The sequence below is a fragment of the Anabrus simplex genome, chromosome 3 (genome assembly GCF_040414725.1).
Source record: "Anabrus simplex isolate iqAnaSimp1 chromosome 3, ASM4041472v1, whole genome shotgun sequence".
Lineage (NCBI taxonomy): Eukaryota > Metazoa > Arthropoda > Insecta > Orthoptera > Tettigoniidae > Anabrus > Anabrus simplex.
In genome coordinates this window covers 64550580-64566991 of record NC_090267.1, presented here as the reverse complement: position 1 = coordinate 64566991, position 16412 = coordinate 64550580, and positions in this window count along the sequence as shown.

The following is a 16412-nucleotide window of genomic DNA, read 5'->3' as shown; positions in this document are numbered from 1 at the left end:
CATTCTTTGGTCATCTGTTGAGAACACCTCAAGACAGACTAATACGCAGAATTTTGAAAAGCCATTGGAACAAAAAACAACAACATGTCTGGATAAAATAAATAAAATAATACATGAAACAATTAGACATAACACAATAAGATAGTAAAGTAGTAAAATTACATTCCATCAAGATGTGATAAAAGAGATACAACTAAAAGGGTATTTTCAAAAGAAGAACGATAACGAAAATCAGGTAGAATGAGGAAATACTGGAACAGGAGAAAAGACAAAACCATAAAACTAAAATTTATGGAAAATATAACTGATATGAAAATAGGAAAGTCCAATGAGTCTAGAGAAATACCTTTCGAGATCAGATGCCACAGTAGAAAAAAGCGTGCAGAAGTGAGAGCACGTTTCAAGGGTGTTGTGGTGGTGGTGGTGGTGGTGGTGGTGGTGGTCGTGGTCGTGGTGCTGTTGGTGGTGGTGGAGGTTGTTTTAAGAGGAAGTACATCTAGGCAAAAATCCTCAGAAGGGGAAATGAAAGAGGTCCGTCAATTCAAAAATGAGGTTATAGGGAAAAGAAATGGAAGGGCCACGAAGGGCTTAGAAATGAAAGACTCCCTAGACCACGGAAACCCAATAGCGTCGGGATCGGAAGAGAACTACAGTTTATTAAGGGAGATAGGAGCATAGGGCATAGGAGCAAGCCATGGCAGACTCAGCTTTTGGAGCCGCATTCACTGACCCACGTTCTCAATATCATAGTCGCTGGTCCTCTCTTTAAACATCTCTTACGATAGGCTGGGGTTGGGGATCATTGTAAGTATCTAGGTGTTAATATAAGGAAAGTTCTTCATTGGGGTAATCACATAAATGGGGTTGTAAATAAAGGGTACAGATCTCTGCACATGGTTATGAGGGTGTTTAGGGGTTGTAGTAAGGATATAAAGGAGAGGGCATATACGTCTCTGGTAAGACCCCAACTAGAGTATGGTTCCGGTGTATGGGACCCTCATCAGGATTACCTGATTCAAGAACTGGAAAAAATCCAAAGAAAAGCAGCTCGATTTGTTCTGGGTGATTTCCGACAAAAGAGTAGCGTTACAAAAATGTTGCAATGTTTGGGTTGGGAAGAATTGAGAGAAAGAAGAAGAGCTGCTCGACTCAGTGGTATGTTCCGAGCTGTCAGCGGAGAGATGGCGTGGAATGACATTAGTAGACGAATAAGTTTGAATGGCGTTTATAAAAGTAGGAAAGATCACAATATGAAGATAAAGTTGGAGTTGAAGAGGACAAACTGGGGCAAATATTCATTTATAGGAAGGGGAGTTAGGGAATGGAATAACTTACCAAGGGAGATGTTCAAAAAATTTCCAATTTCTTTGAAATCATTTAGGAAAAGGCTAGGAAAGCAACAGATAGGGAATCTGCCACCTGGGCGACTGCCCTAAATGCAGATCAGTATTGATTGTATTGATTATATTGTATTGTATTGTACTCGAGAATCAATAAGTACTGGCACAAAGGCAATGTTATACATACACAAACATACTCTACTAGCTTGATACACATATGTCACTGCGGTTGGTCACAATGTAACTGAAATTGAATATTACCCCTTTCTACTAAAATCAATAACTATTCTAACTTGATTAAGGTCGTATCTTAGAAGTGAAGCTTCCACGGTGTGAAGAATTAAATTAAGTTACATTAAATAATTGATTAAAGTCGCTTTATACTAAGGAGTACAAAAAAAAAATACGCCTAGCTTTCAGCCAAGTTTCATTGCTTTCCATCAGGGTAAAGCATGTATAGTTCTGCTTCTGACAGTTTGTTTGTTTGTCCAACCCTTGTCCCGTTTCCCTACGGGGTCGGGTATGAGGTGAGATGAATTTGTCTTGGCGGTTTTTTATGACCGGATGCCCTTCCTGACGTCAACCTCATCAGAGGAGTTAATGAGAGATGAAATGAATGACGTGATATATGATATTAGGAAGGGACAGGGTGAAATCCGGTGCCGGCACATAGCCTACTCCTGTCGAATAGCACCAAGGGGTCTGCTCAAGGCTTAACGTCCCCATCCGACGGACGAATCACCATCAACAGCGTCATATGCCCTCACTCCATATGAGCATTGCGGAGAGGTTTGGAATTTAATCCAGGCTTTTGGCACGCAATCTAGTGATTAGAAATTGTATACCACCACCTCCCTTACCCTGCCGGCCAACATTCTGATGGTGAAAATTTTTTCGACCAACGGGACTCGAACCGGCTAACCTCGGTGTTAGACCGTTTTTAGACTTCAGCGCCTTAACGATCATGGCCACCAGGCGGGCTAGTTCTGCTTCTGACAGTAAGGATAGGAATTAAGTAACGTGGAAGTCATGGCCACATTATTCACGGCCCTCTATTAATTGGATTCACAGATCGTCGCGAAGCTCCTGGACACACCGCCTTCTGCCGACAGTTTCTGGAGTGCGTCGCGCTGTACCGTTGTGGTTTTTCGCATGTATTTCGGCAGTACATGTCTCCATGTACAGGGTCTCTCATATAAACCCAGACCGAACGCACGGTGCTTGTACTCTGCGCTTCGGCAGCTGCCTCAGCCGAACTTACGTCGCGTGCGGCCGGCCTGCTTTAAGGGCGTATAAAACCTTGTATGAAATCGTACCGTATAATAGATGCCGGGAGTATCGTCCTTTCTGGGTATCTGGTAATCGCATTCTGGCTGACGCGAGCGAGTTGTGCCACTTTAATGTTTCTGACTTCATTCGTAATGTTTTATTTCGGTTCCTCCAATATGTGACGATTTGTTCGATCACTTTTTATTTCAGTTTACATCACACGCAAAAATCACACACTGTTAGATTTGGAGATAGCCGGCCCCGTGGTGTAGGGGTAGCGTGCCTGCCTCTCACCCGGAGGCCCCGGGTTCGATTCCCGGCCAGGTCAGGGATTTTTACCTGGACCTGAGGGCTGGTTCGAGGTTCACTCAGCCTACGTGATTAGAATTGAGCAGCTATCTGACGGTGAGATAGCGGCCCCGGTCTAGAAAGCCACGAATAACGGCCGAGAGGATTCGTCGTGCTGACCACACGACACCTCGTAATCTGCAGGCCTTCGGGCTGAGCAGCGGTCGCTTGGTAGGCGAAGGCCCTTCAAGGGCTGTAGTGCCATGGGGTTTGGTTTTTTTTTGGTTAGATTTGGAGAACGAGGCGGAAATATACTAGCACTCACCTCTCTGTCCACAAAAACTTCCGAAATTGTAAGAAGGGAATCTTCAGCTGTATGAGCAGGGTCTGAATCTTGTAGAAACCACCCACGCGATTTTTATTCTTCCTTTAACTGATGAAGGAACAGCGTCAAAATATGATCTTGGTACCTCTCTGCATTTAATTCGTCTCGAAAAAATAAGGTCCAATTATTCGTCTTGAACTAACATCATATCAAACACCAATCTTCATTTTATAATGAGGGACTTGGTAACCACAATTATGATTTTCTGCACGCCAATAGCGAGAGGTATGACTGTTTACACGGCCATTAAGGTGAAACCAGTACTTTACATAAGATAAAACGGTATTGTAATGATAACTCTCTCACCATGTTAACAGCTGAGACTCAGACTGGCGATTTATGCTTGCAAGGTCGAACACGTGCAGGCTGCTTGGAAGGTCAAAAACTATCGTGCGCCTCCCACACTTCAGCTGCCGTAGCGTAGTAGTCCTCCGTTTGACATTGGTAGGCCGACTGTAGGATCAGGCCCCCTACACCTTCTCTTAATCTACACCAGTAACCAAGCACTCTTTTAAAAATATCAATCTTAATGTACCCTTTACACATCATCTTCGCACCTGCACTCGCGGTGCTCAAGGGTAGGCCCATATCAATCTTACAGAACCTACTCTCTACCTGCTCTAGTATCAAACACTCCTTTTCTACACCCCAGACCTCCCAAGCATACAGCATTTTACTCTTCACCACCGCATTAAACACCATACTTTGCATAGCATAGCTTGCCCCCCAAATTTATTTTCCAATATCCTAGTTACTGAGAGTGCTGCTTGGCCTTTCCATTTGGCCCGCCTAATCTGATCCCTCTAGCTACCATTTCTACTCAGCATTACCCCCAGGTACTCCATGTTTTCCACCATCTCTATCACTTCCCCGTTTATTACCCACTTTACCCCCGGTTTCTTTTTATTTCCTTTCCTGCATACCATCACCTTAGACTCCTCCTCTTAATCTTCAATGACCATTTCTTCGCAAAACTTCCTACTTCATTCAAACTTCTTTGAAGACTCCCCTCCCTGCTGTTAACAACAGCAACAATACATCATCCGCAAAGAACAATCCTGGAATTTCTTGATTGCCTAGTACCGGGTAAGTCCATTTCCTCTCTACATGGTCACCTAGTAGGTCGTTAATAAACAGTAGGAAAAGGATTGGCGACAATTTACATCCCTGTTTCAACCCAACTTTCGACTCAATCTCTCCACTCACCACCCCTTCCTCCACCCTGATGCTACAATAGACTTTCTCGTATATACTTCTGATCGCTCTTCTCATCTTCTCTCCCAACCCAACCCTCCCCAATCTTTCAAACAGGGCCTCCCTGCTCACTGTATCGAACGCCTTCTGGAAGTCAATTGTAGGAATAAACACTTTACCACCTACTTTCCTCACATATTTATCAATTATAGTTCTCACAATCATTAAATTATCCGCCGTCATCCTCCCCTTCCTGAATCCATTTTGAAAACTCGATAGAATTGAGTAATCCTCTGCCCACTTCCTCAAACACTTTGCTATAATCCCCGTGTACACATTGCTCAGGGAGTCCAGCAGGATTATTCCTCTATAATTACTGGGATTTGTCCTCTCCCCTTTATTTTTATAAATAGGACATATAATTCCCTTCTTCCATTCTTTAGGGAATTTCGCCCCTTCAAATAACTTATTTAGGAATGTTACCAAACACTCTATCATCTGCTTATTTTCTGCTACTTCCTTCCAATACAAATTAGTTATCCCACTTTCACCTCCCGCAGTCCTGATCTTCAATTTTCTTATCCTCCCATCACCTCCTGACCTGTTATTCTCTTATCCAACTCTTGGCAGTCTCTCTCTAACCCCATTTCCACTTTATCCCCTCCGTTGACCCTTACCCACTCTTCCTGTTCGCCTAATAGTTCCTGGAAATACTCCACCCATGTTCCATATTCGATTTTCGGTTTCGTCTGCCTGCTCGTCCCCCTATTCATTTTAACCCTTGCTCACACCTTATCTCCTTCCCTGTTTTTACAATCCCTGTTTAGAGCTTCCTTTTGGGCCTCCTGCAATACCTTTTTCCCCTCTCCTAGCATTTTCTTAAATTCCTTCCTCAACCTGCATAATTGTTCCTTTAACCCCCTCCCACCATGTTTCCGGAACTCAGCCAGCGCTCTTATCACTGCCTTCCTTTTTGTCTTACATCCCTTATCGAACCAACCCTTCCCCACCTCTCTGGTCTTATTCCTGTAGGATTTCTCCTCCGCTATTCTCCTCCCCGGATATTCCAGTAGCTCTACTGCCCTGTCAATCTTATTACCTTCCACTGCTACCTCAATCCCCACCCTGATGATCTGTAATTCTTCCATTTCCAGATATTTGGTTAACTTCGCTTTACCTTCCTCTGACCAGATAAACTTAGGGACTCCGCGGCCTCTCTCACTCCCCCCTCTTCCTGATCCCCTCTTTTCTTCACCCCCATTCGTATTCACAATTATATATATCGAGGAGTGGTGGGATTCCACCCAATCAACAACTTCCATCCTGTTAATTCTGTCCAACATATCCTCCGAACTAATAACCAGAGCAATAACACTTCCTCCTTCATTTGTAATATATGTAATTTTTCCTTCCCTATCGCCCTTCCACCACCCATTTAAACTATACAAGTCACACGCCCCACATACTTCTAACAACTTCTGTCAATAAACATTCCACCCTTTATCTTCACTTCTCCTACCTCCCATCTTTACTCTCCTTTCCTCTTTACCATACTCTGGACTAGAGCACCCAATTCTTGCATTTAAAGTCTCCTAACAAAATCAATCCGTCCTCTTCGTACGTTCCACTAATAATATTTATTTCCTCTATCAGACCATCAAAGATCATTCGCATATATTGATCCCCTTGGTGGGTTGTATGTAAAACCCAAATAGACATTCTTCCTTTCAGCCAACCTTCCCCCCCCCCCCGATTTTAAACCTAACCCATAAAACCTCTTCTAGCTCATTTTCTATACCTGTAACTTGATCACTTAGTTCTTCTTTAACTAATAATGAATTTCCACCAGAATTTCTCCCCTTCTTTCCCCGCTTTTTCTTCATTTTATTCCTTACCACGAACCCCTTCCAGGTTAGATTTATCCCTTCTTTCAGCCATGTCTCTAGGAGGGCCAGTATATCAAATTGCTCCACCATCATGCAGACCTCTTCATTTCCCAATTTACTTCCTACCCCTTCAATATTTATAACGCCATACACACTAGCTACCTACTACCCTCCTCCACCCCCTCTTTGTGGCCCTTATTTCTATTTACCTCAGCAGCGTTATTTAACTTACTTCTAGTTCTACGCAGTCCTTCTGTTTCCTCTCTGCTCTCTCCCTTCTTAGACGTTCTCACAGACTCTTTATTCCCGCTCTCCTCCTGCCCTTTATTTCTTCCCACACAGGTCTTTCAGACTTACACTACTAGTCCTGGTCGTTACCTCTCTCCGGCTACTTGCCACCTCCTCCACAACAGCACTTTCCGGTGGCTCATGACTGATCACGTCTCTCTCCGCTCGCTGATTGTCCTCCTCTTCTTCCCGGTCATATTCACTCTTGCCTCCTCTTCTTTCTTCACGCTGGTCCTCACTACTTCCCTCGCCAACAGCCATTTCTCCATCATGCACCGCCGAGCTCTCCTCTTCTCTTGTCGCACCTGCCACTTTCTTTTCCCTAATCGTCTGTAGGTAATTTTGGCCCGTATGATGCAACCTTTCCGTTGACCATTCTCTTACCCAGCGGCCATTTCCCACCACCAACTTATTCCCTCTAATGAACGCTCACAAACCCTGTTTCCTCGTACACCACATTTGTCTTCTTAACACTTTCAACTCTCTGCTCGCTTCACTACCTATATCCTGTTTCATCCATATCTTCTCTCCCTTTAAATTCCCTGCGTTCCTTAGGACAATATCCGCCATCAGGGTAGATATCAGCGTGAGCTTAATTGGTCTCCCAACTCCGCCTTTCACTCTTCCCAATCTCTGTGCCTCATCAATATCTACTTCACTAAAATTGATCTTCATTCTGTCCGGTATCAAGTTCACTACCTTATAAACTAACGCCACCTTATCTTCATTCACTGCTTCTTCAACTCCGTATATAAAAATATTTTTCCTCATTCGTTCATGAGTCCCATCGACCATTTCTCTCTTAAGTTTCGCCACCTCTATCTCCAGCACATTTCTCCCCACCTTTTCCTTCAGCTCGTCCACCTCACTTTTAACGCACTGTCTCAAGTTATTTAGCTCCTTGGAATGATCACGTATCATCTCCTTCAGTTGGTCTATCTGACACGCCTCCTTCACCACTTATTTTAGCGCCTCTCTCTCTTCCCACCCTAGGGCACCAATTAGGCCTGGCCCTGAGTTTGACTCTACTCCACCTATTATGAGCAGCGCTGATAGCACCACCGCCACCAGCAGCCCTGCCATCACCCCTACTTCCTTACCCTTCATCCTCTTACACAAGCCCGTTTTCTTCTTCCTCCTGCATTTCCAACTTCCAATCCTCACTCGATAGAGTTCAAGCGCTATCCCCATACTTCATCACACACTCAGCACATCCGCCCACACTGCTTACTCGATTGGGACTGCCGTAGCGTAGTACAAACGCAGTGCGTTCACTCTGGGTTTATATGAGAGGGGCCCTGTATTTGGTAACTTGAAGCCGTCTTCCCTGTTGAAGTTATTTGGGCACAGCTTCCCTCACAAGTCAGCATGGAAGTCTTTTATGGACGCGATGAACCTCGTCTGGTCAAAGAAGATTTGACGGTCTGTATTCCAGAAGTGTTCTGCTATGGCAAAAGGGCTTGTATCATTTTCTGCTGAAGATGAAATAGTGACATTCTTAACAGGCCTGACGTGTTCTTTCACCCTTGCGCTAACAAGCCTTTTATCATGACCGTATAAGAGCAAACACAACCACATGGAAACACATGAACGCCCGATTTTTTCTAAGACTCGTTAACATGAAGTGGCTTTAATACAGATAAAAATTTAATATTTGTCTATTTATATAAACGATATTGAGCCTCGCAGAAAACGTTTATGAATTACACCATTTTATTTATAATACTAAAAGTGATGGTCCATAATGCATAAATTCGCGAAACATCCTCGTGTTTTACATACTTGTTACGGTAGTTGAGATCTGAAACGAAAATTGAGTTCGTACAACAGGCATAATACGCATTTTTCATTAACTAGCAAATCTACCCGTGCTTCCCTACGGTATTCTACTCTCTATACGAAGTAAATTTATATTAAATGGCATGTCCCTTCGTGCAATCCGAGAAACAAAACGCGGAGGACCCCACGCGTTGTTTCCGCTATTTCGTGCGCGTTAGGGAGTTTTGATGATAATGGCAGGTACACATGCTTAGTAAATCAAGTTAGGGAGTTTCTATTATAATGGAAGGCTAACTTGCGTGGATGTTGAATGTTGTATGGTCCTAGGAAAGATAGAGACTGCATACAGGGAAATCAAGGAAACCTTTGGAGAAAGAGGATTAGAAGCATGACTATTAAAAGCTCAGGTGGAGAACCACTTCTAGGAAAAGAAGAGAAGGCAGGAAGGTAGTAGGAACAAATCCAACAGTTGTATCAAGGTAAAGGCGTTAGATGATGTGGTTCTGGAACAAGAAGAATCTGTTGATGTTGATGTTGATGAAATGGGAGACCCAATTCTGAGGTCAGAATTTGACAGAGCATTGAGAAATCTAGATAGGAACAAGGCACCTGGAATTGATGATATTCACCCTTAATAACGGACAGCCTTAGGAGAATTCAGCATGGCGAGTTCATTCCACTTAGTGTGTAAGATATATGAGACAGGAGAAGTACCATCCAGTTTTCAGCAGAATGTTATTATACCTGTTCCAAGAAAGCCTATGCTGACAAGTGTGAAAACTACCGCACCATTAGTTTGCTATCCCACTCCTGCAAAATTTTTAACACATGTCATTTATACAAGAATGGAAAGTCAATTTGAAACTGAGTCGCGAGAAGATCAATTTGGCTAAAAAGAAGTACAGGAACACATGAAGCAATCCTGACTTTACGTCTGATCTTAGAGGATCGATTTAAGAAAGAGAAGCCCACATGCATGGCGTTCGTATATCTTGAAAGAGCATTTGATAATGTTGATTGGAGCAAGGTATTTGAGATTCTAAAGGTGAACGGGATAAGGTACCGATAAAGAAAAAATATCTACAATCTATTTAAAAATCAGTCTTCAGTGCTATGAAAAAGAGGCAGTAATCCTGGAAGGGGTGAGGCAAGTTTGCAGTTTTCCCCCCCTCCTTTTCAATGTTTATATAGTATAAGCAATGAAGGAAATCAAAGACGAATTTGGAAAGGAAATTGCAATCCGAGGAGAGACTTGCTGATGATGTTATTTTTATCTCAGATTGCAGAAGAACCGGAAAAATTGCTGAAAGGCATGGACAGAGTCTTGAGTAAGAAGTAAACGATGAAAATAAGTAAGTACGAAACAAAGTAATTGAGTGCAGTAGAACGAATTAGGTGATGCAGGAAATATTAAATTAGGAAATTAAGTTTTAAAGGAAGTAAATGAATATTGTTATTGGGGTAGAAAAATAACCAACGATGGCGTAAGTAAGGGGGATATAAAATGCAGACTAGCACAAGCAAAGAAGGCCATTCTTAAGAAAAGAACTTTGCTCACTTGAACATTGATACAGTAATTAGAAAAATGGTTTTGTAGACTTTCATCTGGAGCTTGGAATTGTATTGTAGTGAAACATGGACGGTAACTATCTCAGAGAGAAAGAGAATAGACGTTTTCGAAATGTGGTGTTACAGAAGAATGCTGAAGGTGAGATGGACAGATCGAATTATAAATGAAGAGATACTAAATCGACTCGGTAAGAGAAGATCAATTTGGCTAAATTTGACCGGAAGAAGAGATAGAATGATACGACACATCTTATGATACCCAGGACTCGTGAAGTTCGTTTTTGAGGGAAGTGTAAGCGGTAAGAACGGTAGGGGTATATCAAGGCGTGAATATGACAGCAAATTAGAACAGATGAAGGATGCAGCAGTTACGTAGAAATGAAAATGTTTGCACAGGATAGGGTGCGATGGAGGACTGCATCAAACCAGTATATGAACTGTTGACTCACACTACAACAACAACAACAACAACACATTTAAAGAACTAATGGGATTATTATTTTATTTCTTTTTAAAGTTGTTTTAGTCGCACCGACACAGATAGGTCTTACGGTGACGATGGGACAGGACAGGGCTAGGAGTGGTAAGGAATCGGCCATGGCCTTAATAGGGTACAGACCAAGCATTTTCCTGGTGTGAACATGGGAAACCATGGAATCCATCTTCAGAACTGCCGAAAATGGGGTTCGAACCAACTATCTCTCGAAAACTGGATACTGGCCGCACTTAAGCTGTTGAGCTCGGTAAATGAGATGATTATTAACTTCACTTAAAGCGGTCCTTTCTGCCTAAAACTGTGAGTTCTATGTCTGGTTGTGCCAGCGCAGATGTTACTGAACACTATCATAACCCCATGTCAGGATCCATGGCTAAATGTTAAGTGCGCTGGCCTTTGGTCACAGGGCTCGCGGGTTCGATTCCCGGCAGGGTAGGGAATTTTAACCATCATTGTTTAATTTCGCTGGCACGGGATGGGTGTGTATGAAGTCTGCATCATTATTTCATCCTCATCACGACTCGCAGGTCGCCTACGGGAGTCATATCAAAAGATACGAACCCTGGCGAGCAGAATCTGTCCTCGGACACTCCCGGTACTAAAAGCCATACGCCATATCATTTTACCATAATCCAATAATTCCACTTGAAATGTCACAGTAGTACTATTCAATAAGCATGTAATGAACAGTGTTAGGAATTTTAGGTGCAAATTTCAGATGAAGGAAAGAAGGGAAAAGGTGCTGAAATAAGGTAGAAAAGGGACAAAAAGCTGCTGGTTTTTCCAACTGATTCAACGATTTCTCATTCCTCTATTCTAGTTTATTGAATTACAAACAAGTACATCGAATTATCACTCATCAAAAGAAGGAGAAAACATGAATCTGTTGTACTTCAAGACGTTAAGTCTATATATTTCTAAAAGTAAATCCGTTTCTATTAGGAGATAGAATGTATTTGTAGATGGTAAAGCTTCTTTCGACATCCACAGAAACCAGTGGGATAAACCTTGCATTCACTCGGAATGGCAACTCTACAAATGTGGCGAATTCCTAAATGTCTGGATTATTCCGAAGACTAAACTCAAGTTTGCCTTTGGCAAAGCCATCTGACTGCTCCCTCGCGGAACTAAAAATCTCCCAGTTCTTTTTCCTTTCCCAGACTTTGTTCTTTAATCCTTTAATAACTGAAGTCAGGTACTTGTAACTATGGACACAATATAGTTCTATCTGCAAATTATGTATTTTCTCCGGTAACAGAAGTTGCTGTGCCTTGGAAATTGCACCTGCGTCGGCTGGATCCAAAGAAAGCACAAACTCTCAAAATTTGTCATAATTCTCACACAACATAGTAGCCCAACCAATCAACGATCTCCAGCGAGTAATGAACGGGAAATTTGGAAGAGGATGGCCAGTGGTTTCCCTGTAGGCAACAACAAGACTCGAAGCTTTCATTAGACTCTTCTTCAGGGTGGAGATGAATTGATTTGCGATGTCGTATTCGTTCCTTTTGGATTCGCAAACCCTGTGAGGGGCATGAACCAAGCATGTCATATGCTTGAACTTAGGAAATAAAGTGAATATTGAATTTTCACGACCGCATTGTAATCGAAACAGACTTTCAACGTATTAGTTCGTGTTACGTACATGTAGTACGTGTTGAAGAGATGTTAAGTACAGAACAAAAATGTCCAGCCGGACACCAGTGGGATCCGAACCCACAACCTCCCGATTTCGCTTTGGTTGCTCTACCAGTCGAGCTATGGTGGCCCAGGCCATCTTTGTTCTGTTTGAAAGGATCTGAGCTACAGGTCTGGCACTGGCACTGACATGCCCCACAAGGGCGACTTAAACGCACTCTACAGTGTGCTAGCAGCAGTGCCAGACCTGTAGCTCAGATCCTTTCAAACAGAACAAAGATGACCTGGGCCACCATAGCTCAACTGGTAGAGCAAGCGACGCGAAATCGGGAGGTTGTGGGTTCGGATCCCACTGGTGTCCGGCTGGCCATTTTTGTTCTGTACTTAACATCTCTTCAACACGTACTACATGTACGTAACATGACCTAATACGTTGAAAGTCTGTTTCGATTAGGAAATAAAGGTTTCAATTGGTTAACAGCTGAAACTATGTATGGATCTTGGTCATAACCACAAGAAGAAGTTTTTCTAACTCGATACAAGTAGGTGAGAGTCTTTGGCCATAATTGATTGCATTGCTGTACTGGCATTGGTTTTCTGCAACTTATACATGTTTAACCACATGAGTTTAACGTTCTCCCCTGCTAAGGGAGAAACTATAGTGTTCAAAACACATCGTTCTATTGACTCTATGGTTTTATTCACAATGATTCGCACATTGCAATCAGACAAATTTTCTCTTTGATTCTTTGTGTGGTTTCTTGGTAAACAGGCTCAGTGTACTTTTTTTCTTGAAGTACTCTCATCAGCCATTGATATCATTGTGTATATTTCAAGAAATCCCTTGATGGCTGGATTGTTTACGTTATTGAGTGGAGTTCCAGCTTGTGTAAGAGCTGCACACAAATCAATGTTTGATTCCTTCAAATTTTGGCTTTTCTTAGAACTCTGTCGAAACGCATTTCGTAATAGAAGTTGCCGCGATTTGTTTGCTTGAAGAGTCTTATTCATTTGTTGCTTAGAGCTAGAAATGTGTTGTTTGATGCGATCTCACTGGTGTTTTTCATCTAACAAAATTCTTGATGCACAAATAGTACATAGCATAAAAGTTCCATCAGTGTCTATGAAATCTTGTTTGAATTCCTGAGCCTGAGCAATAAATCGGGCACTGGACACCTTTGGCCTGGTAAAATTTAGTATTACACTCATTTGGTAATGTAACAAAGTGCTTACACCAGTTCACTTACTGACGCAATGCGACTGTCACACAACTCACTCTTGCGCTCACTCACTCACTCACTCACATGCTGTCCACACTCTCTTATAACACTGCGACAGTTACGAGAATGTTCTCATTCATGCTGGAACTGCAGTCTCAGCGATTTCTAATAGCTTCGAGCAGAACCCACTCTCAATTCTCGGAAATATGCGGGTAAATGTTGGTGACTTTTCAGCGTCACCGGCTTCCTCCTGCATGCGAACAGATGGTGTCTCTCACAGTAACAAACTCACATTCACGAGCAGCGGGCTGCTGATTCTGGTGGGATAGAACCACTCACTGCCAACGCATTATTGCGAGCTATATTATAGCGATAAAGCGAGAGAAAGAGTTTTTGTCGGACTCTCAATTATTGTTGCATGTGTGCTTTCAACTCCCGCGCGGAGTTTACTGAAAGAGGTAGGCTTATTATTCGCACGTACACAGCAAGCTAATGAGACGTTACTTGAAACTTAAATATTGTATATTGATTAGAAATCTTATAGAATAAATTGGAATAAAACTTAAAAGAAAAAGGGGGAAAAGGGGATTATGGGCATGGTTGGGGAAAAAAGGGATAAAGGTCCCCCCAAAAAGGGAGAAAGGTGCGTGAAAATTGCCTCTTTTCGCAACTAGAAACCATCTTCCACACTGTGATATCTTTCCGAACGGTTTAATTTAACTTAACAAAAGAGATGCGAACATAAAAATCCTAACCTTGGTAGTGAATATCATTCGTGGCTTCAGAGGATTGCTCCTCATAAGGCTGTCGTCGCTGAAGCTTCTCCATCTCGAATAAATATCAGGAAGATAGACACGTTGTCCAGATAACAGATTACCATGCTGAAATGACTTCCTTGTAGCCTGGTATGCTACTGCCGTTCGTCCTTCTGGTTGCAAGATGATCAGACTTTGATGCGATGTAGCTCTTTAACAGACTACGTACTGTACTACTAACCATTAAATAAATATTCCTTCTAAACTTCCTTGCCAGCCACCCTCAGGTTCTATCCTTGCATTCAGTTGATGGTCATGGCAAAGCAGATCTCGACAAGGAACTGGACGCGTTTAAATTGAGCGTGACAGTCTGCCAGGGTTAGACGTGATCGAATTCTGTAGAGATCATAGTTTTTTGGTCATTTTTATTGAAGGATTTTACTTGAAGCATGATCAGCTGTGTAGCTAAGGATGGTTGAAGTTATGTTCTCTCCTACTCTTCTTGGAACTTCATCATTTCTTATTTTACCTGTCCACTTCACTTTCTTACATTCTTTTCCACAACCATTTTTCAAAACTTTCCAAATAATATTTGTCTTTCTTTCTTAATGTCCATGTTTCATCTCCGTATGACACCACACCCCACACAAAATGCTTCTTTACGAACCTCCTTCTTAAACGAATAGGTTTTATAGCAGCATTATTGGAGCTCTTACCATGATGCAGAGAATATGAAGAGGGGATCTTCCACGAGTGAGGGTATGTGAGAACTGAACTTGAAAGATATCGCAATATTGTGTACATTATATTATCTAACTCGCTGCAAGTTATACTTATGAAAAGTAATTTTTTTCCGAAAGTTATGTTACACTTTAAGGCAGCGTAATTGCTGATTACCTAAACTCTGTTCATTTCGTTTGCCTTCTGATGATATATTATTTCTTTTAAAAGGAGATATTTCTTTCTTTATATTTAGTGAGCAAGTGGCCGCCCGCCTAGAGCCACATAGCTATCAGGTTGCATTCGCGAGAGAGTGGGTTCGAACCTCACAGTCGGCAGCCCTGAAGATGGTTTTCCGTGCTTCCCCATTTTCACACCAGGCAAATGATTCCTTCCCACACCTAGCTCTTTCCTATCCCACCGTCGCCATAAGATCTATCTGTGTCGGTGCGACGTAAAGTAAATTCAAAATGCTTATTTTTTTTTTTTTTTTGCTAGTTGCTTAACGTCGCACCGACACAGATAGGTCTTATGGCGACGATGGGAGAGGAAAAGCCTAGGAGTTGGAAGGAAGCGGCCGTGGCCTTAATTAAGGTACAGCCCCAGCATTTGCCTGGTGTGAAAATGGGAAACCACGGAAAACCATCTTCAGGGCTGCCGACAGTGGGGCTCGAACCCACGATCTCCCGGATGCAAGCTCACAGCCGCGCGCCTCTACGCGCACGGCCAACTCGCCCGGTAAATGCTTATTTCTTATTACAAGGATGGGCATGACACCGCTCTAACTTCCTTGTGACAAAATATAATTCTTTGGTTTATATACAGCAGAATGCCATTTCTCAAAGTGTCTTTCCCGAAGATACCGGAAAAATCAAGAAGTTCTTAAAAATTCACCTGGGTGCTGAACTTGGGTTTCGATAATGTGACAAAGGAAAAATAGAACAAGTAAATCAGTTCAAGAGTTTTCTTCCTGTTATAATAATTTCGTGTGGCTATTTCTAGCCGAGTGCAGCCCTCCGATGAGGGTGGGCGGCATCTGTCATGTGTAGGGAACTGCGTGTTATTGTGGTGGAGGACAGTGTTATGTGTTATATGAGTTGCAGGGATATTGGGGACAGCACAAACACCCAGCCCCCGGGCCATTGGAATTAACCAATGAAGATTAAAATCACCGACCCGGCCGGGAATCGAACCCGGGACCCTCTGAACCGAAGGCCAGTACGCTGACCGTTCAGCCAACGAGTCGGACTTCTTCCTGTTGGAGGCGGTATTATGAAGGTGTAAGCTAAAATGCTTAAAGTAATTCAAATATTAAATAAATACATTGCCTGGCAAACTGTTAAGCGCCCAGAATTAGTGACTCAATATCATCACATTTCGGTAAACATGCATACCATTGATATGTGGGTAAATGATTAGATTTACAAAAATCTGTAATGTGTAGAACGCCAACCAAAGTGCATTCTTGATGGCACCGTCCTGTTGTTGATAAGTTGTTATCGGTGAACTGCGGTGAGTCAGACAGTTAAGCAAGCAGTGAGTTCAATTTACATGGTCCTATGTTGGACACAATGGGTACATGAGG